Genomic DNA, 23861 nt, shown 5'->3' on the forward strand with positions numbered 1-23861 from the left:
ATTGTAACTATAGATGGGTTATTTCATAATATACATCTTTTCAAAAAGTTGTGGTTTCATGTGTCAGGATGGCCGAGCGGTCTAAGGCGCTGCGTTCAGGTCGCAGTCTCCTCTGGAGGCGTGGGTTCAAATCCCACTTCTGACAATGTTATTCATTTTCTTCTTTGCTCTACAGTTTCTATTTCTTGTTACTTGTGAAAAGATTGACTTTAGAATTAGACAAACACTCACTGCAAATCTCTTTCAATTTACAACATAAAAAATGCATCAATTATTTCATTATTTCCCATGTTGCAATAAAAGATCAGATTGTATTCTCCCTGGATAAAAGAGCTTGAAACCAACCACATATGTGTATATCATATTATTTTTATTATTTGATCCACAATTCTTTATTTACAGAGGTAGCAAAATAAAATATCTCACAAATTCAGAATGAGGGCTCCATATCTTTGGCTTAAGAAAACTGCTCTTCTCAGCCAATGGTCATGAACAGAAACCCCACTGGGGTCCACTACAATGGCATCCAATCAAACCCATGAGCTAAATTAAGTAGCCAGTTTGTGCAAGATTCACAAATTTCATTTCATTGCTGAGTTAAAATCCATTAGAGAACAAACTCTAGACACTTGGATTCCAACCCTGAACATGGAAAACAAAACTTACTTTTATTATAAAGCCAACTAGAAACCTCTTTAAAATGAATAGAAAAGCAATTCATATCTAGTTTTTAAATTAACAGTTTTAATAGCAACATTGTCATTGTAACTATAGATGGGTTATTTCATAATATACATCTTTTTAAAAAGTAGTGGTTTCATGTGGCAGGATGGCCGAGCGGTCTAAGGCGCTGCGTTCAGGTCGCAGTCTCCTCTGGAGGCGTGGGTTCAAATCCCATTTCTGACAATGTTAATCATTTTCTTCTTTGCTCTACAGTTTCTATTTCTTGTTACTTGTGAAAAGATTGACTTTAGAATTAGACAAACACTCACTGCAAATCTTTCAATTTACAACATAAAAAATGCATCAATTATTTCATTATTTCCCATGTTGCAATAAAAGATCAGATTGTATTCTCCCTGGATAAAAGAGCTTGAAACCAACCACATATGTTTATATCATATTATTTTAATAAAAGATCAGATTGTATTCTCCCTGGATAAAAGAGCTTTAAACCAACCACATATGTGTATATCATATTATTTTTATTAATTGAGCCACAATTCTTTATTTACAGAGGTAGCAAAATAAAATATCTCACAAATTCAGAATGAGGGCTCCATATCTTTGGCTTAAGAAAACTGCTCTTCTCAGCCAATGGTCATGAACAGAAACCCCACTGGGGTCCACTACAATGGCATCCAATCAAACCCATGAGCTAAATTAAGTAGCCAGTTTGTGCAAGATTCACAAATTTCATTTCATTGCTGAGTTAAAATCCATTAGAGAACAAACTCTAGACACTTGGATTCCAACCCTGAACATGGAAAACAAAACTTACTTTTATTATAATGCCAACTAGAAACCTCTTTAAAATGAATAGAAAAACAATTCATATCTAGTTTTTAAATTAACAGTTTTAATAGCAACATTGTCATTGTAACTATAGATGGGTTATTTCATAATATACATCTTTTCAAAAAGTAGTGGTTTCATGTGGCAGGATGGCCGAGCGGTCTAAGGCGCTGTGTTCAGGTCGCAGTCTCATCTGGAGGCGTGGGTTCAAATCCCATTTCTGACAATGTTAATCATTTTCTTCTTTGCTCTACAGTTTCTATTTCTTGTTACTTGTGAAAAGATTGACTTTAGAATTAGACAAACACTCACTGCAAATCTCTTTCAATTTACAACATAAAAAATGCATCAATTATTTCATTATTTCCCATGTTGCAATAAAAGATCAGATTGTATTCTCCCTGGATAAAAGAGCTTGAAACCAACCACATATGTTTATATCATATTATTTTAATAAAAGATCAGATTGTATTCTCCCTGGATAAAAGAGCTTTAAACCAACCACATATGTGTATATCATATTATTTTTATTAATTGAGCCACAATTCTTTATTTACAGAGGTAGCAAAATAAAATATCTCACAAATTCAGAATGAGGGCTCCATATCTTTGGCTTAAGAAAACTGCTCTTCTCAGCCAATGGTCATGAACAGAAACCCCACTGGGTTCCACTACAATGGCATCCAATCAAACCCATGAGCTAAATTAAGTAGCCAGTTTGTGCAAGATTCACAAATTTCATTTCATTGCTGAGTTAAAATCCATTAGAGAACAAACTCTAGACACTTGGACTCCAACCCTGAACATGGAAAACAAAACTTACTTTTATTGTAAAGCCAATTAGAAATCTCTTTAAAATGAATGGAAAAGCAATTCATATCTAGTTTTTAAATTAACAGTTTCAATAGCAACATTGTCTTTGTAACTATAGATAGGTAATTTCATAATATACATCTTTTCAAAAAGTGGTGGTTTCATGTGTCAGGATGGCCGAGCGGTCTAAGGCACTGCGTTCAGGTCGCAGTTTCCTCTGGAGGCGTGGGTTCAAATCCCACTTCTGACAATGTTATTCATTTTTTTCTTTGCTCTACAGTTTCTATTTCTTGTTACTTGTGAAAAGATTGACTTTAGAATTAGACAAACACTCACTGCAAATCTCTTTCAATTTACAACATAAAAATGCATCAATTATTTTATTATTTCCCATGTTGCAATAAAATATCAGATTGTATTCTCCCTGGATAAAAGAGCTTGAAACCAACCACATATGTGTATATCATATTATTTTTATTATTTGATCCACAATTCTTTATTTACAGAGGTAGCAAAATAAAATATCTCACAAATTCAGAATGAGGGCTCCATATCTTTGGCTTAAGAAAACTGCTCTTCTCAGCCAATGGTCATGAACAGAAACCCCACTGGGGTCCACTACAATGGCATCCAATCAAACCCATGAGCTAAATTAAGTAGCCAGTTTGTGCAAGATTCACAAATTTCATTTCATTGCTGAGTTAAAATCCATTAGAGAACAAACTCTAGACACTTGTATTCCAACCCTGAACATGGAAAACAAAACTTACTTTTATTGTAAAGCCAACTAGAAACCTCTTTAAAATGAATGGAAAAGCAATTCATATCTAGTTTTTAAATTAACAGTTTTAATAGCAACATTGTCATTGTAACTATAGATAGGTTATTTCATAATATACATCTTTTCAAAAAGCAATGGTTTCATGTGTCAGGATGGCCAAGCGGTCTAAGGCGCTTCATTCAGGTCACAGTCTCCTCTGGAGGTGTGGGTTCAAATCCCACTTCTGACAATGTTATTCATTTTCTTCTTTGCTCTACAGTTTCTATTTCTTGTTACTTGTGAAAAGATTGACTTTAGAATTAGACAAACACTCACTGCAAATCTCTTTCAATTTACAACATAAAAAATGCATCAATTATTTCATTATTTCCCATGTTGCAATAAAAGATCAGATTGTATTCTCCCTGGATAAAAGAGCTTGAAACCAACCACATATGTGTATATCATATTATATTTATTATTTGATCCACAATTCTTTATTTACAGAGGTAGCAAAATAAAATATCTCACAAATTCAGAATGAGGGCTCCATATCTTTGGCTTAAGAAAACTGCTCTTCTCAGCCAATGGTCATGAACAGAAACCCCACTGGGGTCCACTACAATGGCATCCAATCAAACCCATGAGCTAAATTAAGTAGCCAGTTTGTGCAAGATTCACAAATTTCATTTCATTGCTGAGTTAAAATCCATTAGAGAACAAACTCTAGGCACTTGTATTCCAACCCTGAACATGGAAAACAAAACTTACTTTTATTGTAAAGCCAACTAGAAACCTCTTTAAAATGAATGGAAAAGCAATTCATATCTAGTTTTTAAATTAACAGTTTTAATAGCAACATTGTCATTGTAACTATAGATGGGTTATTTCATAATATACATCTTTTCAAAAAGTAGTGGTTTCATGTGTCAGGATGGCCGAGCGGTCTAAGGCGCTGCGTTCAGGTCGCAGTCGCCTCTGGAGGCGTGGGTTCAAATCCCACTTCTGACAATGTTATTCATTTTCTTCTTTGCTCTACAGTTTCTATTTCTTGTTACTTGTGAAAAGATAGACTTTAGAATTAGATAAACACTCACTGCAAATCTCTTTCAATTTACAACATAAAAAATGCATCAATTATTTCATTATTTCCCATGTTGCAATAAAAGATCAGATTGTATTCTCCCTGGATAAAAGAGCTTGAAACCAACCACATATGTGTATATCATATTATTTTTATTATTTGATCCACAATTCTTTATTTACAGAGGTAGCAAAATAAAATATCTCACAAATTCAGAATGAGGGCTCCATATCTTTGGCTTAAGAAAACTGCTCTTCTCAGCCAATGGTCATGAACAGAAACCCCACTTGGGTCCACTACAATGGCATCCAATCAGACCCATGAGCTAAATTAAGTAGCCAGTTTGTGCAAGATTCACAAATTTCATTTCGTTGCTGAGTTAAAATCCATTAGAGATCAAACTCTAGACACGTGGATTCCAACCCTGAACATGGAAAACAAAACTTACTTTTATTGTAAAGCCAATTAGAAATCTCTTTAAAATAAATGGAAAAGCAATTCATATCTAGTTTTTAAATTAACAGTTTCAATAGCAACATTGTCATTGTAACTATAGATAGGTAATTTCATAATATACATCTTTTCAAAACACAGTGGTTTAATGTGTCAGGATGGCCGAGCGGTCTAAGGTGCTGCGTTCAGGTCGCAGTCTCCTCTGGAGGCGTGGGTTCAAATCCCACTTCTGACAATGTTATTCATTTTCTTCTTTGCTCTACAGTTTCTATTTCTTGTTACTTGTGAAAAGATAGACTTTAGACTTAGACAAACACTCACTGCAAATCTCTTTCAATTTACAACATAAAAAAATGCATCAATTATTTCATTATTTCCCATGTTGCAATAAAAGATCAGATTGTATTCTCCCTGGATAAAAGAGCTTGAAACCAACCAAATATGTTTATATCATATTATTTTTATTATTTGATCCACAATTCTTTATTTACAGAGGTAGCAAAATAAAATATCTCACAAATTCAGAATGAGGGCTCCATATCTTTGGCTTAAGAAAACTGCTCTTTTCAGCCAATGGTCATGAACAGAAACCCCACTGGGGTCCACTACAATGGCATCCAATCAAACCCATGAGCTAAATTAAGTAGCCAGTTTGTGCAAGATTCACAAATTTCATTTAATTGCTGAGTTAAAATCCATTAGTGAACAAACTCTAGACACTTGGATTCCAACCCTGAACATGGAAAACAAAACTTACTTTTATTGTAAAGCCAACTAGAAACCTCTTTAAAATGAATGGAAAAGCAATTCATATCTAGTTTTTAAATTAACAGTTTTAATAGCAACATTGTCATTGTAACTATAGATAGGTTATTTCATAACATATCATGTGTCAGGATGGCCGAGTGGTCTAAAGCGCTGCGTTCAGATTGCAGTCTCCTCTGGAGGTGTGGGTTCAAATCCCACTTTTGACAATGTTATTCATTTTCTTCTTTGCTCTACAGTTTCTATTTCTTGTTACTTGTGAAAAGATTGACTTTAGAATTAGACAAACACTCACTGCAAATCTCTTTCAATTTACAACATAAAAAATGCATCAATTATTTCATTATTTCCCATGTTGCAATAAAAGATCAGATTGTATTCTCCCTGGATAAAAGAGCTTGAAACCAACCACATATGTGTATATCATATTATTTTTATTATTTGATCCACAATTCTTTATTTACAGAGGTAGCAAAATAAAATATCTCACAAATTCAGAATGAGGACTCCATATCTTTGGCTTAAGAAAACTGCTCTTCTCAGCCAATGGTCATGAACAGAAACCCCACTGGGGTCCACTACAATGGCATCCAATCAGACCCATGAGCTAAATTAAGTAGCCAGTTTGTGCAAGATTCACAAATTTCATTTCGTTGCTGAGTTAAAATCCATTAGAGATCAAACTCTAGACACGTGGATTCCAACCCTGAACATGGAAAACAAAACTTACTTTTATTGTAAAGCCAATTAGAAATCTCTTTAAAATAAATGGAAAAGCAATTCATATCTAGTTTTTAAATTAACAGTTTCAATAGCAACATTGTCATTGTAACTATAGATAGGTAATTTCATAATATACATCTTTTCAAAAAGCAGTTGTTTCATGTGTCAGGATGGCCGAGTGGTCTAAGGCGCTGCGTTCAGGTCGCAGTCTCCTCTGGAGGCGTGGGTTCAAATCCCACTTCTGACAATGTTATTCATTTTCTTCTTTGCTCTACAGTTTCTATTTCTTGTTACTTGTGAAAAGATAGACTTTAGAATTAGATAAACACTCACTGCAAATCTCTTTCAATTTACAACATAAAAAATGCATCAATTATTTCATTATTTCCCATGTTGCAATAAAAGATCAGATTGTATTCTCCCTGGATAAAAGAGCTTGAAACCAACCACATATGTGTATATCATATTATTTTTATTATTTGATCCACAATTCTTTATTTACAGAGGTAGCAAAATAAAATATCTCACAAATTCAGAATGAGGGCTCCATATCTTTGGCTTAAGAAAACTGCTCTTCTCAGCCAATGGTCATGAACAGAAACCCCACTGGGGTCCACTACAATGGCATCCAATCAAACCCATGAGCTAAATTAAGTAGCCAGTTTGTGCAAGATTCACAAATTTCATTTCATTGCTGAGTTAAAATCCATTAGAGAACAAACTCTAGACACTTGGATTCCAACCCTGAACATGGAAAACAAAACTTACTTTTATTGTAAAGCCAACTAGAAACCTCTTTAAATGAATGGAAAAGCAATTCATATCTAGTTTTTAAATTAACAGTTTTAATAGCAACATTGTCATTGTAACTATAGATAGGTTATTTCATAATATACATCTTTTCAAAACATAGTGGTTTAATGTGTCAGGATTGCCGAGTGGTCTAAGGCGCTGCGTTCAGGTCGCAGTCTCCTCTGGAGGCGTGGGTTCAAATCCCACTTCTGACAATGTTATTCATTTTCTTCTTTGCTCTACAGTTTCTATTTCTTGTTACTTGTGAAAAGATAGACTTTAGAATTAGATAAACACTCACTGCAAATCTCTTTCAATTTACAACATAAAAAATGCATCAATTATTTCATTATTTCCCATGTTGCAATAAAAGATCAGATTGTATTCTCCCTGGATAAAAGAGCTTGAAACCAACCACATATGTGTATATCATATTATTTTTATTATTTGATCCACAATTCTTTATTTACAGAGGTAGCAAAATAAAATATCTCACAAATTCAGAATGAGGGCTCCATATCTTTGGCTTAAGAAAACTGCTCTTCTCAGCCAATGGTCATGAACAGAAACCCCACTGGGGTCCACTACAATGGCATCCAATCAAACCCATGAGCTAAATTAAGTAGCCAGTTTGTGCAAGATTCACAAATTTCATTTCATTGCTGAGTTAAAATCCATTAGAGAACAAACTCTAGACACTTGTATTCCAACCCTGAACATGGAAAACAAAACTTACTTTTATTGTAAAGCCAACTAGAAACCTCTTTAAAATGAATGGAAAAGCAATTCATATCTAGTTTTTAAATTAACAGTTTTAATAGCAACATTGTCATTGTAACTATAGATAGGTTATTTGATAACATATCATGTGTCAGGATGGCCGAGTGGTCTAAAGCGCTGCGTTCAGATTGCAGTCTCCTCTGGAGATGTGGGTTCAAATCCCACTTCTGAAAATGTTATTAATTTTCTTCTTTGCTCTACAGTTTCTATTTCTTGTTACTTGTGAAAAGATTGACTTTAGAATTAGACAAACACTCACTGCAAATCTCTTTCAATTTACAACATAAAAAATGCATCAATTATTTCATTATTTCCCATGTTGCAATAAAAGATCAGATTGTATTCTCCCTGGATAAAAGAGCTTGAAACCAAACACATATGTGTATATCATATTATTTTTATTATTTGATCCACAATTCTTTATTTACAGAGGTAGCAAAATAAAATATCTCACAAATTCAGAATGAGGGCTCCATATCTTTGGCTTAAGAAAACTGCTCTTCTCAGCCAATGGTCATGAACAGAAACCCCACTGGGGTCCACTACAATGGCATCCAATCAAACCCATGAGCTAAATTAAGTAGCCAGTTTGTGCAAGATTCACAAATTTCATTTCATTGCTGAGTTAAAATCCATTAGAGAACAAACTCTAGACACTTGGATTCCAACCCTGAACATGGAAAACAAAACTTACTTTTATTGTAAAGCCAACTAGAAACCTCTTTAAAATGAATGGAAAAGCAATTCATATCTAGTTTTTAAATTAACAGTTTTAATAGCAACATTGTCATTGTAACGATAGATAGGTTATTTCATAATATACATCTTTTCAAAACACAGTGGTTTAATGTGTCAGGATGGCCGAGCGGTCTAAGGTGCTGCGTTCAGGTCGCAGTCTCCTCTGGAGGCGTGGGTTCAAATCCCACTTCTGACAATGTTGTTCATTTTCTTCTTTGCTCTACAGTTTCTATTTCTTGTTACTTGTGAAAAGATTGACTTTAGAATTAGACAAACACTCACTGCAAATCTCTTTCAATTTACAACATAAAAAATGCATCAATTATTTCATTATTTCCCATGTTGCAATAAAAGATCAGATTGTATTCTCCCTGGATAAAAGAGCTTGAAACCAACCACATATGTGTATATCATATTATTTTTATTATTTGATCCACAATTCTTTATTTACAGAGGTAGCAAAATAAAATATCTCACAAATTCAGAATGAGGGCTCCAATCAAACCCATGAGCTAAATTAAGTAGCCAGTTTGTGCAAGATTCACAAATTTCATTTAATTGCTGAGTTAAAATCCATTAGAGAACAAACTCTAGACACTTGGATTCCAACCCTGAACATGGAAAACAAAACTTACTTTTATTGTAAAGCCAACTAGAAACCTCTTTAAAATGAATGGAAAAGCAATTCATATCTAGTTTTTAAATAACAGTTTTAATAGCAACATTGTCATTGTAACTATAGATAGGTTATTTCATAATATACATCTTTTCAAAACATAGTGGTTTAATGTGTCAGGATGGCCGAGTGGTCTAAGGCGCTGCATTCAGGTCGCAGTCTCCTCTGGAGGCGTGGGTTCAAATCCCACTTCTGACAATGTTATTCATTTTCTTCTTTGCTCTACAGTTTCTATTTCTTGTTACTTGTGAAAAGATAGACTTTAGAATTAGATAAACACTCACTGCAAATCTCTTTCAATTTACAACATAAAAAATGCATCAATTATTTCATTATTTCCCATGTTGCAATAAAAGATCAGATTGTATTCTCCCTGGATAAAAGAGCTTGAAACCAACCACATATGTGTATATCATATTATTTTTATTATTTGATCCACAATTCTTTATTTACAGAGGTAGCAAAATAAAATATCTCACAAATTTAGAATGAGGGCTCCATATCTTTGGCTTAAGAAAACTGCTCTTCTCAGCCAATGGTCATGAACAGAAACCCCACTGGGGTCCACTACAATGGCATCCAATCAAACCCATGAGCTAAATTAAGTAGCCAGTTTGTGCAAGATTCACAAATTTCATTTCATTGCTGAGTTAAAATCCATTAGAGAACAAACTCTAGACACTTGTATTCCAACCCTGAACATGGAAAACAAAACTTACTTTTATTGTAAAGCCAACTAGAAACCTCTTTAAAATGAATGGAAAAGAGGGGCGTGGCCTAGCTGCAGATCTGGGCAGACGTGTTTCACTGGAGCTCCTGCCTTACGACCACATAAAACAATACTCTGCTGCTCCCTGGTGATCTTGGGGGCCCCCCTTCATCAGCTGGGGTCCTCCTGTATAGGGCAGAGAGGTCCGCGGAGCCGGCGGGTGTCTCCTGCACCCGTGCAGGTTGCGGCCTTCTGACCCAGGAGAAGCCGGGACCTCGATTTTGCTGCTGCCCCGGAGGAGGAGGCCTTGTGTGGCTGGAGTTCGCCGCGGAGGGTGCCCCCCCCCCCTCACATCGGGACTCTACTTCCCTGCCCGACGCCTCTCAATCTACTGCTCCGTGGGGAGGTGAGTGTTCCCCGCTGCCCCCTTACCTCGGACAGAGGCCCGCCGGTCACCGCGGTCGCGCTGAGGGGAGCCGAGGGCGGGCGGACTCTGCCGTTCTCTCCCGCCGCAGCTGCTTCACCCGCTCACCAACGCCCGGACTGGGGGATCCCGGCCTACGCACAACACCCGCCGCTGCACCCGTTCACGGCTGCTCAGTTAGTGGCCTCCGAGGACCTGGACGGCCGGAGGTTTACACGGAGGTCTGGCGGCGCCATTTTGTTTACTGGCATTGTGCCCACACCTGAACCCCTCACAGCGTGTACTGCTGGGGCGGCTAGGATTTGCTTCTGCCGCTGCTTAGGGGGAATCTATTGGTGCCTCTATCCCCTGGGCACTCTCTGGGGGCGCTCCAGCTGCTTTTAAAAAATAATTACAGGGTGGCCTGGAGGCTGATCTATGAGGCAGCAATTTCTATGAGCCCCTCGAAAACGGGAGAATTACTGCCTTAATTTCTCACCCCTTGCTCACAAAAGACCCCTCAAACCTCATCCCCCTGTGTGGTGTGGTGGCGCCGCGGAATCGGGGAGCCGGTATACTGGCTCCCGCGGGTTGCGGCCTACCCTCCACCCCAAAGCCGGGGCCTCGATTTACGATTTACTACTGAGGTCTGCTGCCCCCTCCTCCCCACCCCGCGGGGTACACGCTGGGCACCTGAGCTGTGGTCATCCGGGCCCCCACATATACTGGCCCATCATCTCTCTCCCCTACATTTGCAGTGTGCCTCTATATATCAGTCCTCTATGATACTGCTGGCCAGGGGAATGGCCTGCTGAGTGCCTGTGGGTGCGACCCCAGGGGTCTTCCTATGTTTATTCTCTATGCTCAATTCATGATGGATCACTAACCACCTACGTTATGGCTCAGCTCTGACCTATGACCCTCTCCATCTTCGGGACCGTCGCACACCATGCCTAAATCTAAATCCAAATCTAAGAAAGCCACAGCAGCATCGGCGGAAATATCGTCCTTTATCTCCAAAATGAAGTCTAGTGCAGCCAAATTACCAGCCGCCCCCCCCCCTGATTTGGTTTCGGAATCGGAGGAAGATTCGTCTGTCCCAGACCCCTCCATGAAAGACTGCTTCTCCTCAATTTTAACGGAAATGAAGTCGCTAAAACAGGCCTTCCATTCAGAGATCCACAAAGCCATCTCCGGTCTCAAGGCGGAGATATCTGATCTTGGGGCCCGCACTAATGATGTTGAACAGAAAATCGATGAAGTCATCACTTTCCAGCAGGAGCTAGAGCATTCCGTTCAAGTCATGCAGGAGGATATCTATCTACTCCAGGACCAACAGGAGGACGCTGATAACCGCGCACGACGTAATAACTTGCGCATTAAATATATTCCAGAATCGGTGGAATCAGCACAACTGGAGGATTTCCTCCTCCGGTTTTTTCAACACCTCCTGCCGGACATTCCACGCGAACAGTTCCTCCTAGATAGGGCCCACCGTTCTCTACGCCAAAAACCCTCAACCTCGTCCCCTCCTCGCGACGTAGTCTTACGCTGCCATTATTTCAAGACCAAAGATAGAATTCTAACGGCTGCCCGGAACAAGGACGTGTGTCTGTTCGAATCTCACAAGCTCATGGTGTTTCAGGACTTATCCCCTACTACTCTTAAGAGGCGCTTCGACCTGAGGGAATACACCCAAATCCTCAGGGATAATCAAATCCGTTACAGATGGGGTTTCCCCTTTGCCCTAATTGTACAGCTTGATGGGAAGAGATTGCTGGCACGATCAAAGGAGGAGGCTCACAGGCTTCTGCTGAGACTGAACTTACCCCCTCCGGAATCCAATAAATCATCCTCCCCGAGGGATGCACCAGATCTCCGACATTCACCGAATTCTCCCCTCCCACAACGAGCACCTCGACGCCTTTGGTCGACGGTCCCGGAGAAAACCTCTACAACTCATGACCCTCCATGAAAGTTCCTTCACAGATGCTCTGATGGGTTATTATATGTTAATTATTACTGTTATGCAATTTGGTTTAGAGGTTTAAAGAAAGCTCCTTTGTAGATGCTCTGATGGGTTATTATATGTTCACTGATACTGTTATGCTATCTGATTTGGAGGTCTAAAAGTTCCTCCCTGAGCTTAGCTTATATAATTTAGCTTATGTTTATTCTGTTTATTGGTTCTTAACGGTGGTTCATTATGGTTAGATGTTATTCCGACCCCCTCGGTCGCCCTCCTCGGGTTTTGTTGGTGGGCCCCTTGGTGGTCGGAGCTGCGTCCCCCCGCCGAGCCACTATAGTCAAGTTTGAGCATAGGGGAGTTGCTATCTCCCTTAGATTCCCCATACGGGTGCTCAGACATACGGACCCGTACGCCGTGTACAATGGGTCGTTGGCTCGGTCAAATATGCATGTTTATTTTACAGTCTTTTAGATGTTTCTTTCTATCTCTCCTGTCTCTTTCCCCTCTTTCTTCTCTCCCTACTCTTCCTTTCCCCCTTGTCCCCCTTGTCTCCCCGGGAGATCATCCTTGGGCCGTCAGGTTTAATTATGATAAGCTCATACTGGTAACAATATGTCTATTAATGTAATATCCTATAATGTGAAGGGTCTCAATAGTCCCCAAAAGAGGACCAAATTATTTCTTTTTCTGAAGCAGGTGAGGGGAGATCTGGTATTCCTTCAGGAGACGCATTTTAGGGGTGTCTCCCATCCTGAACTACGCTCTAGACGCCACCCTGTCGCCATCCATGCCTGTGACCGCACCCAAAAGAAAAGAGGGGTCGCCATTCTGATCCCCGCTCATTTACATTTGGAACCAGACCGAATCATTAAGGACAAACGCGGTAGGTTCCTTATTATAGTAGGCAAACTCAATAATGCTCCCATTACTATGGTCAATATTTACGCTCCCAACGTTAATCAGGCCTCGTTCTTTGCTTCCTTAGACTCTAAAATTGCCCAATGTAGGAAAGGTGACCTCCTAATAGCGGGAGACTTTAATACTATACTACACCATAATCTTGATCGTTCCCACCCCCTCCCACCCTCCCAGTCACACTTAAGCGCCCGTAACTCCAAAGCCTTGCACTCGCTACTTAAAAATCATCTACTATTCGACTCCTGGAGGGTTGCCGACCCCTTAATTAAAGATTATACGTTTTTTTCCCCAGTCCACAATTTATATACTAGAATTGATATGATAATGGTCGGAAGAGACCTTACCTCTAAAATTCAGAATTGCCGTATTTATCCAATAACGTGGTCCGACCACGCCCCTATTTCTCTGACTCTGTCTGGGTTAGCTCGTTCTCCCTCCCCCCCCTCTTGGTCCCTTAATGATGCCCTTCTTCAACAGCCTGAAGTGCTACAACAAACCACTCAGGCATTGACTGATTATTTCACCGAGAACCAAACACCCGGTATATCGGATATGACCCTATGGGAGGCACATAAAGCGGTCCTCCGGGGCCACTTCATCCAGACCGCGGCCAGACTCCATAAACAGCGTTCCCAAAAAATTTTGGAGCTATCTAATCAACTCCATCAGTTGGAGGAAGCCCATAAGGCCTCCCTAAATTCTGCTGATTTAGAAAAGGTACTTAAAGTCAGGGGCGAACTCAATATGCTTTTATCACATAAAACTGAACAGTGCCTTAGACGTCTTAATCAGTTATATTATGAAAAAGGAGACAAAGCAGAAAAACTCCTAGCCAGAAAGTTGAGGGCTCAGATTTCTTCCAAAAATATTTTATCCATTCGCACTAAACAAGGAACTCTGACTCATGACCCTGATCGCATTTTGGATGAATTCGAAGGGTTCTATAAATCTTTGTATAACTCGGAGGTGACCCCCCCCCTCATCACAGAGATTTGATGAGGGGATCGACTCCCTCCTAGATAAATGTAATCTACCATCCGTGAGCAGCTCGACAATTTCTCAGTTGAGCGCAGAGATTACTGTCGAGGAATTAGAGAATGCTCTTAAAACTCAGAAACCAGGCAAAGCCCCTGGACCTGACGGGATCTCAATTATGTACTATAAGAAATTTAAGGGGACTTTATTACCCCACCTTTGCAGGCTCTTCAATGGATTTCTAAGCGGTAACCCCCTTTCTCCTCGCGCATTGGAGGCACGAATAGTTTTGATCCATAAGCCTGGGAAAGATCCTAACTCCTGTGCTAGCTACCGCCCCATTTCTTTATTAAATAACGATATTAAACTATTCGCTAAAATTCTAGCCCTAAGATTAAACCCAATTCTCCCACATCTAATACACGCTGATCAGGTGGGCTTCATCCCAGGCCGACAAGCTAGAGACAATACACGGAGAACTATTAATCTGGTCCATCTTATTAACAAAACCAGACTGCCCTCCATCCTTCTCTCGCTTGATGCAGAGAAGGCTTTTGACAAAATACTATGGCCTTTCATGTTCGCCACTCTGCGCAGGTTCGGCCTGGGAGGAAGCCTACTTCAGGGTATTCAGGCACTCTACTCTAACCCCTCTGCTAGAATCCGGGTTAATGGCAAAGACTCTCACCTCTTTCACATCAGCAACGGTACACGCCAGGGGTGCCCCCTGTCACCACTAATTTTTGCTATGACGATCGAACCTCTGGCGTGTATGGTTAGATCCAACCCCGACATTAAAGGAATCCCTGTTGGTGGGGAGGAATTCAAATTGTCATTATTCGCTGACGATGTTCTTTTAACTCTCTCCTCTCCTAATATCTCTATCCCTAATCTATTTAAAACCCTATCATTATATTCTCACTATTCGGGATATCGCATTAATTACTCTAAATCGGAAGCCCTCCCTCTGCATCTTGGCGGGAATACCAGATCTCTCCTAGCTGCTAACTTTAATTTCTCCTGGCGCACCAAGAAAATTAAGTATCTAGGCGTGTATATCACTAATTCCTATGACTCTCTATACTCGGAGAACTTCCCAGCTCTGTTTAAGTGTATAGAGTCAGACCTTCGAGATTGGGATAAACAGATTATAGCCTGGTTCGGACGGATAGTTTCAGTAAAGATGAACATCCTCCCCAGGATCCTGTATCTGATCCAAACAATTCCCGTAAGTATCCCCGCGGAGGCCTTACGTCGAATGCAGAAACTCTTTGTAAAGTTTATATGGTCTAATAAACCCCCTAGAATCAAGACCTCCACCCTAGTACGTGACCCATTAATGGGAGGTAGGGGGTTGCCGGATATCCGTAAATACTATCATGCAACCCACCTGAGTCAGGCCTTAGCATGGTTCTCCCCAACCCCCCGCCTACCCTGGATCCAAATTGAACTCTTTGCGGCCGGGGTCTCCACTTTGGTTTCCTCCTTACGCCAACTAAGCCACTACGGTCAATGCATACTTGTATCCCTTCAACAAAACTCACCTGCTCCCTGTGGCTTTTCTGCATTCGACATTACGGCCTGTCCACTTTCCCTTCACCCATCACATCTATTTGGGATAACCGGGATTTCCCCCCAGGCTCAACATTGCGATCCCACTCGTGGCTCCACTTGGACCCACGCCCGGGTCTGGTGTTTGATTTTATAGACGGGTCCTCATGGCGTTCCCTTCAATCGCTATGTGACAGATATAATATTTCCCAACCTGTGGCATATGAATACTTACAACTCCGCTCCTTTTTAAGCTCCCTTCCCAAATCCCAGGTTTTTCGCCAGCCTACCCCCTTGGAACGTCTTTGTATTTATACTCCCATGCGGCAGGGCATTATATCCATACTCTACGGTTTGTTACGTTCCCTGAAGGCAGTTGACCTACTCCCCCATGAAAGTAAGTGGGAACAGGACCTAGGCCCTCCCCCTGATGAAGACTCCTGGGAAACCATTAGACAAAAAGTAGCCCAGTCTTCAATTTCCTCCTTAGTAAAGGAAAATTCTTACAAAGTCTACACGAGATGGTATCGGGTCCCTGCGACCCTACACAGGATTTTTCCAGGGTCCTCTCCACTATGTTGGCGTGAATGCGGCCAAACCGGAGATTTCAAACACATATGGTGGTCATGCCCAAAAATACACATGTTCTGGACTCAGGTGGAAGCTCTCATTAGTTCTATCTTCTGTTCACGAATAACCCTAGGTCCATGGTCAGCCCTACTGGGCCTTCCCTTACCCAATTTAGATAGCCATGCAAATAGCCTAGTTCTTCAAATCTTACATGCAGCCCGCTGTGTGATAGCTAAGAACTGGAAAAAAACCAATACCCCCCATAGGAGCATGCTAATAGCTAAAATTTGGCATATCTCCACAATGGAGAAAATTACAGCATCCTTACATGATAGATCGGACAAATATAGGAGGATATGGGAACCTTGGTTCATCTTTATTACACCCTCCATTTCAGGGGTGTGATGTAAAGTGATGCGGTAGGATGCATTAACCTATACCAAAAAGGTCATAATAAATATAAGAGATGCTATGCCGTCCTGGGTGGGACAGTTGACATGGTCTGCGCTAGGGAGGTTTTGCCCTCCAAGGCACACTCCCACCCTGCTAACTTCTCTGACGATCCACCACCACTCTCCCATTCCCCCCCCCTTCCCTCTCTTTCTCCCACTCTATCTGTCTCTTCCTCAGATTCTTCTTTCCTCTTACTTCTTCTCCTCTTTACGTTTATCATTGTTTAATCTCAGAAAAACTGTAGTCGATATACACTTCTGTCATTATTGATGCACTCCTTTGTTCTTGTTATATTGGATTTCCCCTCCACGGGATAACGTGTATGTGATTCAATATTTACTTGGAGTTGTCATCTCCTGTCTGTATTGTAACAGTTCATTCGACTTAATAAAAATATTAAATAAAAAAAAAAAAAAAAAATGAATGGAAAAGCAATTCATATCTAGTTTTTAAATTAACAGTTTTAATAGCAACATTGTCATTGTAACTATAGATAGGTTATTTGATAACATATCATGTGTCAGGATGGCCGAGTGGTCTAAAGCGCTGCGTTCAGATCGCAGTCTTCTCTGGAGGTGTGGGTTCAAATCCCACTTCTGACAATGTTATTAATTTTCTTCTTTGCTCTACAGTTTCTATTTCTTGTTACTTGTGAAAAGATTGACTTTAGAATTAGACAAACACTCACTGCAAATCTCTTTCAATTTACAACATAAAAAATGCATCAATTATTTCATTATTTCCCATGTTGCAATAAAAGATCAGATTGTATTCTCCCTGGATAAAAGATCTTGAAACCAACCACATATGTGTATATCATATTATTTTTATTATTTGATCCACAATTCTTTATTTACAGAGGTAGCAAAATAAAATATCTCACAAATTCAGAATGAGGGCTCCATATCTTTGGCTTAAGAAAACTGCTCTTCTCAGCCAATGGTCATGAACAGAAACCCCACTGGGGTCCACTACAATGGCATCCAATCAAACCCATGAGCTAAATTAAGTAGCCAGTTTGTGCAAGATTCACAAATTTCATTTCATTGCTGAGTTAAAATCCATTAGAGAACAAACTCTAGACACTTGGATTCCAACCCTGAACATGGAAAACAAAACTTACTTTTATTGTAAAGCCAACTAGAAACCTCTTTAAAATGAATGGAAAAGCAATTCATATCTAGTTTTTAAATTAACAGTTTTAATAGCAACATTGTCATTGTAACGATAGATAGGTTATTTCATAATATACATCTTTTCAAAACACAGTGGTTTAATGTGTCAGGATGGCCGAGCGGTCTAAGGTGCTGCGTTCAGGTCGCAGTCTCCTCTGGAGGCGTGGGTTCAAATCCCACTTCTGACAATGTTGTTCATTTTCTTCTTTGCTCTACAGTTTCTATTTCTTGTTACTTGTGAAAAGATTGACTTTAGAATTAGACAAACACTCACTGCAAATCTCATATTATTTTTATTATTTGATCCACAATTCTTTAATTACAAAGGTAGCAAAATAAAATATCTCACAAATTCAGAATGAGGGCTCCATATCTTTGGCTTAAGAAAACTGCTCTTCTCAGCCAATGGTCATGAACAGAAACCCCACTGGGGTCCACTACAATGGCATCCAATCAAACCCATGAGCTAAATTAAGTAGCCAGTTTGTGCAAGATTCACAAATTTCATTTCATTGCTGAGTTAAAATCCATTAGAGAACAAACTCTAGACACTTGGATTCCAACCCTGAACATGGAAAACAAAACTTACTTTTATTGTAAAGCCAACTAGAAACCTCTTTAAATGAATGGAAAAGCAATTCATATCTAGTTTTTAAATTAACAGTTTTAATAGCAACATTGTCATTGTAACTATAGATAGGTTATTTCATAATATACATCTTTTCAAAACATAGTGGTTTAATGTGTCAGGATTGCCGAGTGGTCTAAGGCGCTGCGTTCAGGTCGCAGTCTCCTCTGGAGGCGTGGGTTCAAATCCCACTTCTGACAATGTTATTCATTTTCTTCTTTGCTCTACAGTTTCTATTTCTTGTTACTTGTGAAAAGATAGACTTTAGAATTAGATAAACACTCACTGCAAATCTCTTTCAATTTACAACATAAAAAATGCATCAATTATTTCATTATTTCCCATGTTGCAATAAAAGATCAGATTGTATTCTCCCTGGATAAAAGAGCTTGAAACCAACCACATATGTGTATATCATATTATTTTTATTATTTGATCCACAATTCTTTATTTACAGAGGTAGCAAAATAAAATATCTCACAAATTCAGAATGAGGGCTCCATATCTTTGGCTTAAGAAAACTGCTCTTCTCAGCCAATGGTCATGAACAGAAACCCCACTGGGGTCCACTACAATGGCATCCAATCAAACCCATGAGCTAAATTAAGTAGCCAGTTTGTGCAAGATTCACAAATTTAATTTCATTGCTGAGTTAAAATCCATTAGAGAACAAACTCTAGACACTTGGATTCCAACCCTGAACATGGAAAACAAAACTTACTTTTATTGTAAAGCCAACTAGAAACCTCTTTAAATGAATGGAAAAGCAATTCATATCTAGTTTTTAAATTAACAGTTTTAATAGCAACATTGTCATTGTAACTATAGATAGGTTATTTCATAATATACATCTTTTCAAAACATAGTGGTTTAATGTGTCAGGATGGCCGAGTGGTCTAAGGCGCTGCGTTCAGGTCGCAGTCTCCTCTGGAGGCGTGGGTTCAAATCCCACTTCTGACAATGTTATTCATTTTCTTCTTTGCTCTACAGTTTCTATTTCTTGTTACTTGTGAAAAGATAGACTTTAGAATTAGATAAACACTCACTGCAAATCTCTTTCAATTTACAACATAAAAAATGCATCAATTATTTCATTATTTCCCATGTTGCAATAAAAGATCAGATTGTATTCTCCCTGGATAAAAGAGCTTGAAACCAACCACATATGTGTATATCATATTATTTTTATTATTTGATCCACAATTCTTTATTTACAGAGGTAGCAAAATAAAATATCTCACAAATTCAGAATGAGGGCTCCATATCTTTGGCTTAAGAAAACTGCTCTTCTCAGCCAATGGTCATGAACAGAAACCCCACTGGGGTCCACTACAATGGCATCCAATCAAACCCATGAGCTAAATTAAGTAGCCAGTTTGTGCAAGATTCACAAATTTCATTTCATTGCTGAGTTAAAATCCATTAGAGAACAAACTCTAGACACTTGTATTCCAACCCTGAACATGGAAAACAAAACTTACTTTTATTGTAAAGCCAACTAGAAACCTCTTTAAAATGAATGGAAAAGCAATTCATTTTCTTGTTACTTGTGAAAAGATTGACTTTAGAATTAGACAAACACTCACTGCAAATCTCTTTCAATTTACAACATAAAAAATGCATCAATTATTTCATTATTTCCCATGTTGCAATAAAAGATCAGATTGTATTCTCCCTGGATAAAAGATCTTGAAACCAACCACATATGTGTATATCATATTATTTTTATTATTTGATCCACAATTCTTTATTTACAGAGGTAGCAAAATAAAATATCTCACAAATTCAGAATGAGGGCTCCATATCTTTGGCTTAAGAAAACTGCTCTTCTCAGCCAATGGTCATGAACAGAAACCCCACTGGGGTCCACTACAATGGCATCCAATCAAACCCATGAGCTAAATTAAGTAGCCAGTTTGTGCAAGATTCACAAATTTCATTTCATTGCTGAGTTAAAATCCATTAGAGAACAAACTCTAGACACTTGGATTCCAACCCTGAACATGGAAAACAAAACTTACTTTTATTGTAAAGCCAACTAGAAACCTCTTTAAAATGAATGGAAAAGCAATTCATATCTAGTTTTTAAATTAACAGTTTTAATAGCAACATTGTCATTGTAACGATAGATAGGTTATTTCATAATATACATCTTTTCAAAACACAGTGGTTTAATGTGTCAGGATGGCCGAGCGGTCTAAGGTGCTGCGTTCAGGTCGCAGTCTCCTCTGGAGGTGTGGGTTCAAATCCCACTTCTGACAATGTTGTTCATTTTCTTCTTTGCTCTACAGTTTCTATTTCTTGTTACTTGTGAAAAGATTGACTTTAGAATTAGACAAACACTCACTGCAAATCTCATATTATTTTTATTATTTGATCCACAATTCTTTAATTACAAAGGTAGCAAAATAAAATATCTCACAAATTCAGAATGAGGGCTCCATATCTTTGGCTTAAGAAAACTGCTCTTCTCAGCCAATGGTCATGAACAGAAACCCCACTGGGGTCCACTACAATGGCATCCAATCAAACCCATGAGCTAAATTAAGTAGCCAGTTTGTGCAAGATTCACAAATTTCATTTCATTGCTGAGTTAAAATCCATTAGAGAACAAACTCTAGACACTTGGATTCCAACCCTGAACATGGAAAACAAAACTTACTTTTATTGTAAAGCCAACTAGAAACCTCTTTAAATGAATGGAAAAGCAATTCATATCTAGTTTTTAAATTAACAGTTTTAATAGCAACATTGTCATTGTAACTATAGATAGGTTATTTCATAATATACATCTTTTCAAAACATAGTGGTTTAATGTGTCAGGATTGCCGAGTGGTCTAAGGCGCTGCGTTCAGGTCGCAGTCTCCTCTGCAGGCATGGGTTCAAATCCCACTTCTGACAATGTTATTCATTTTCTTCTTTGCTCTACAGTTTCTATTTCTTGTTACTTGTGAAAAGATAGACTTTAGAATTAGATAAACACTCACTGCAAATCTCTTTCAATTTACAACATAAAAAATGCATCAATTATTTCATTATTTCCCATGTTGCAATAAAAGATCAGATTGTATTCTCCCTGGATAAAAGAGCTTGAAACCAACCACATATGTGTATATAATATTATTTTTATTATTTGATCCACAATTCTTTATTTACAGAGGTAGCAAAATAAAATATCTCACAAATTCAGAATGAGGGCTCCATATCTTTGGCTTAAGAAAACTGCTCTTCTCAGCCAATGGTCATGAACAGAAACCCCACTGGGGTCCACTACAATGGCATCCAATCAAACCCATGAGCTAAATTAAGTAGCCAGTTTGTGCAAGATTCACAAATTTCATTTCATTGCTGAGTTAAAATCCATTAGAGAACAAACTCTAGACACTTGGATTCCAACCCTGAACATGGAAAACAAAACTTACTTTTATTGTAAAGCCAACTAGAAACCTCTTTAAATGAATGGAAAAGCAATTCATATCTAGTTTTTAAATTAACAGTTTTAATAGCAACATTGTCATTGTAACTATAGATAGGTTATTTCATAATATACATCTTTTCAAAACATAGTGGTTTAATGTGTCAGGATGGCCGAGTGGTCTAAGGCGCTGCGTTCAGGTCGCAGTCTCCTCTGGAGGCGTGGGTTCAAATCCCACTTCTGACAATGTTATTCATTTTCTTCTTTGCTCTACAGTTTCTATTTCTTGTTACTTGTGAAAAGATAGACTTTAGAATTAGATAAACACTCACTGCAAATCTCTTTCAATTTACAACATAAAAAATGCATCAATTATTTCATTATTTCCCATGTTGCAATAAAAGATCAGATTGTTTTCTCCCTGGATAAAAGAGCTTGAAACCAACCACATATGTGTATATCATATTATTTTTATTATTTGATCCACAATTCTTTATTTACAGAGGTAGCAAAATAAAATATCTCACAAATTCAGAATGAGGGCTCCATATCTTTGGCTTAAGAAAACTGCTCTTCTCAGCCAATGGTCATGAACAGAAACCCCACTGGGGTCCACTACAATGGCATCCAATCAAACCCATGAGCTAAATTAAGTAGCCAGTTTGTGCAAGATTCACAAATTTCATTTCATTGCTGAGTTAAAATCCATTAGAGAACAAACTCTAGACACTTGTATTCCAACCCTGAACATGGAAAACAAAACTTACTTTTATTGTAAAGCCAACTAGAAACCTCTTTAAAATGAATGGAAAAGCAATTCATTTTCTTGTTACTTGTGAAAAGATTGACTTTAGAATTAGACAAACACTCACTGCAAATCTCTTTCAATTTACAACATAAAAAATGCATCAATTATTTCATTATTTCCCATGTTGCAATAAAAGATCAGATTGTATTCTCCCTGGATAAAAGATCTTGAAACCAACCACATATGTGTATATCATATTATTTTTATTATTTGATCCACAATTCTTTATTTACAGAGGTAGCAAAATAAAATATCTCACAAATTCAGAATGAGGGCTCCATATCTTTGGCTTAAGAAAACTGCTCTTCTCAGCCAATGGTCATGAACAGAAACCCCACTGGGGTCCACTACAATGGCATCCAATCAAACCCATGAGCTAAATTAAGTAGCCAGTTTGTGCAAGATTCACAAATTTCATTTCATTGCTGAGTTAAAATCCATTAGAGAACAAACTCTAGACACTTGGATTCCAACCCTGAACATGGAAAACAAAACTTACTTTTATTGTAAAGCCAACTAGAAACCTCTTTAAAATGAATGGAAAAGCAATTCATATCTAGTTTTTAAATTAACAGTTTTAATAGCAACATTGTCATTGTAACGATAGATAGGTTATTTCATAATATACATCTTTTCAAAACACAGTGGTTTAATGTGTCAGGATGGCCGAGCGGTCTAAGGTGCTGCGTTCAGGTCGCAGTCTCCTCTGGAGGCGTGGGTTCAAATCCCACTTCTGACAATGTTGTTCATTTTCTTCTTTGCTCTACAGTTTCTATTTCTTGTTACTTGTGAAAAGATTGACTTTAGAATTAGACAAACACTCACTGCAAATCTCATATTATTTTTATTATTTGATCCACAATTCTTTAATTACAAAGGTAGCAAAATAAAATATCTCACAAATTCAGAATGAGGGCTCCATATCTTTGGCTTAAGAAAACTGCTCTTCTCAGCCAATGGTCATGAACAGAAACCCCACTGGGGTCCACTACAATGGCATCCAATCAAACCCATGAGCTAAATTAAGTAGCCAGTTTGTGCAAGATTCACAAATTTCATTTCATTGCTGAGTTAAAATCCATTAGAGAACAAACTCTAGACACTTGGATTCCAACCCTGAACATGGAAAACAAAACTTACTTTTATTGTAAAGCCAACTAGAAACCTCTTTAAATGAATGGAAAAGCA

The 23861-nt window shown here is 38.4% G+C and overlaps 20 non-coding genes across 20 annotated transcripts; all 20 read left to right on the forward strand.

The window, feature by feature from the left end:
* The first annotated feature begins 62 nt into the window (after positions 1-62).
* TRNAL-CAG (transfer RNA leucine (anticodon CAG)) lies at positions 63-145 on the forward strand. The gene has a single exon. It is a non-coding gene; the product is annotated as a tRNA-Leu (tRNA).
* A 678-nt stretch (positions 146-823) lies between these two features.
* TRNAL-CAG (transfer RNA leucine (anticodon CAG)) lies at positions 824-906 on the forward strand. Its single transcript has one exon. It is a non-coding gene; the product is annotated as a tRNA-Leu (tRNA).
* A 752-nt stretch (positions 907-1658) lies between these two features.
* TRNAL-CAG (transfer RNA leucine (anticodon CAG)) lies at positions 1659-1741 on the forward strand. The gene has a single exon. It is a non-coding gene; the product is annotated as a tRNA-Leu (tRNA).
* Positions 1742-2495: 754 nt separating this feature from the next.
* TRNAL-CAG (transfer RNA leucine (anticodon CAG)) lies at positions 2496-2578 on the forward strand. Its single transcript has one exon. It is a non-coding gene; the product is annotated as a tRNA-Leu (tRNA).
* A 1438-nt stretch (positions 2579-4016) lies between these two features.
* Positions 4017-4099, forward strand: TRNAL-CAG (transfer RNA leucine (anticodon CAG)). The gene has a single exon. It is a non-coding gene; the product is annotated as a tRNA-Leu (tRNA).
* Positions 4100-4777: 678 nt separating this feature from the next.
* Positions 4778-4860, forward strand: TRNAL-CAG (transfer RNA leucine (anticodon CAG)). The gene has a single exon. It is a non-coding gene; the product is annotated as a tRNA-Leu (tRNA).
* Positions 4861-5516: 656 nt separating this feature from the next.
* On the forward strand, positions 5517-5599 carry TRNAL-CAG (transfer RNA leucine (anticodon CAG)). Its single transcript has one exon. It is a non-coding gene; the product is annotated as a tRNA-Leu (tRNA).
* A 678-nt stretch (positions 5600-6277) lies between these two features.
* Positions 6278-6360, forward strand: TRNAL-CAG (transfer RNA leucine (anticodon CAG)). Its single transcript has one exon. It is a non-coding gene; the product is annotated as a tRNA-Leu (tRNA).
* A 677-nt stretch (positions 6361-7037) lies between these two features.
* Positions 7038-7120, forward strand: TRNAL-CAG (transfer RNA leucine (anticodon CAG)). The gene has a single exon. It is a non-coding gene; the product is annotated as a tRNA-Leu (tRNA).
* A 655-nt stretch (positions 7121-7775) lies between these two features.
* Positions 7776-7858, forward strand: TRNAL-CAG (transfer RNA leucine (anticodon CAG)). Its single transcript has one exon. It is a non-coding gene; the product is annotated as a tRNA-Leu (tRNA).
* Positions 7859-8536: 678 nt separating this feature from the next.
* Positions 8537-8619, forward strand: TRNAL-CAG (transfer RNA leucine (anticodon CAG)). The gene has a single exon. It is a non-coding gene; the product is annotated as a tRNA-Leu (tRNA).
* Positions 8620-9214: 595 nt separating this feature from the next.
* Positions 9215-9297, forward strand: TRNAL-CAG (transfer RNA leucine (anticodon CAG)). Its single transcript has one exon. It is a non-coding gene; the product is annotated as a tRNA-Leu (tRNA).
* A 7869-nt stretch (positions 9298-17166) lies between these two features.
* TRNAL-CAG (transfer RNA leucine (anticodon CAG)) lies at positions 17167-17249 on the forward strand. The gene has a single exon. It is a non-coding gene; the product is annotated as a tRNA-Leu (tRNA).
* A 678-nt stretch (positions 17250-17927) lies between these two features.
* On the forward strand, positions 17928-18010 carry TRNAL-CAG (transfer RNA leucine (anticodon CAG)). Its single transcript has one exon. It is a non-coding gene; the product is annotated as a tRNA-Leu (tRNA).
* Positions 18011-18567: 557 nt separating this feature from the next.
* Positions 18568-18650, forward strand: TRNAL-CAG (transfer RNA leucine (anticodon CAG)). Its single transcript has one exon. It is a non-coding gene; the product is annotated as a tRNA-Leu (tRNA).
* A 677-nt stretch (positions 18651-19327) lies between these two features.
* Positions 19328-19410, forward strand: TRNAL-CAG (transfer RNA leucine (anticodon CAG)). Its single transcript has one exon. It is a non-coding gene; the product is annotated as a tRNA-Leu (tRNA).
* Positions 19411-20628: 1218 nt separating this feature from the next.
* Positions 20629-20711, forward strand: TRNAL-CAG (transfer RNA leucine (anticodon CAG)). The gene has a single exon. It is a non-coding gene; the product is annotated as a tRNA-Leu (tRNA).
* A 557-nt stretch (positions 20712-21268) lies between these two features.
* Positions 21269-21351, forward strand: TRNAL-CAG (transfer RNA leucine (anticodon CAG)). Its single transcript has one exon. It is a non-coding gene; the product is annotated as a tRNA-Leu (tRNA).
* A 677-nt stretch (positions 21352-22028) lies between these two features.
* Positions 22029-22111, forward strand: TRNAL-CAG (transfer RNA leucine (anticodon CAG)). Its single transcript has one exon. It is a non-coding gene; the product is annotated as a tRNA-Leu (tRNA).
* Positions 22112-23329: 1218 nt separating this feature from the next.
* On the forward strand, positions 23330-23412 carry TRNAL-CAG (transfer RNA leucine (anticodon CAG)). Its single transcript has one exon. It is a non-coding gene; the product is annotated as a tRNA-Leu (tRNA).
* The last annotated feature ends 449 nt before the right edge of the window (positions 23413-23861 follow it).

This window comes from Pseudophryne corroboree, chromosome 1 (assembly GCF_028390025.1).
Source record: "Pseudophryne corroboree isolate aPseCor3 chromosome 1, aPseCor3.hap2, whole genome shotgun sequence".
Taxonomy (NCBI): Eukaryota; Metazoa; Chordata; class Amphibia; order Anura; family Myobatrachidae; genus Pseudophryne; species Pseudophryne corroboree.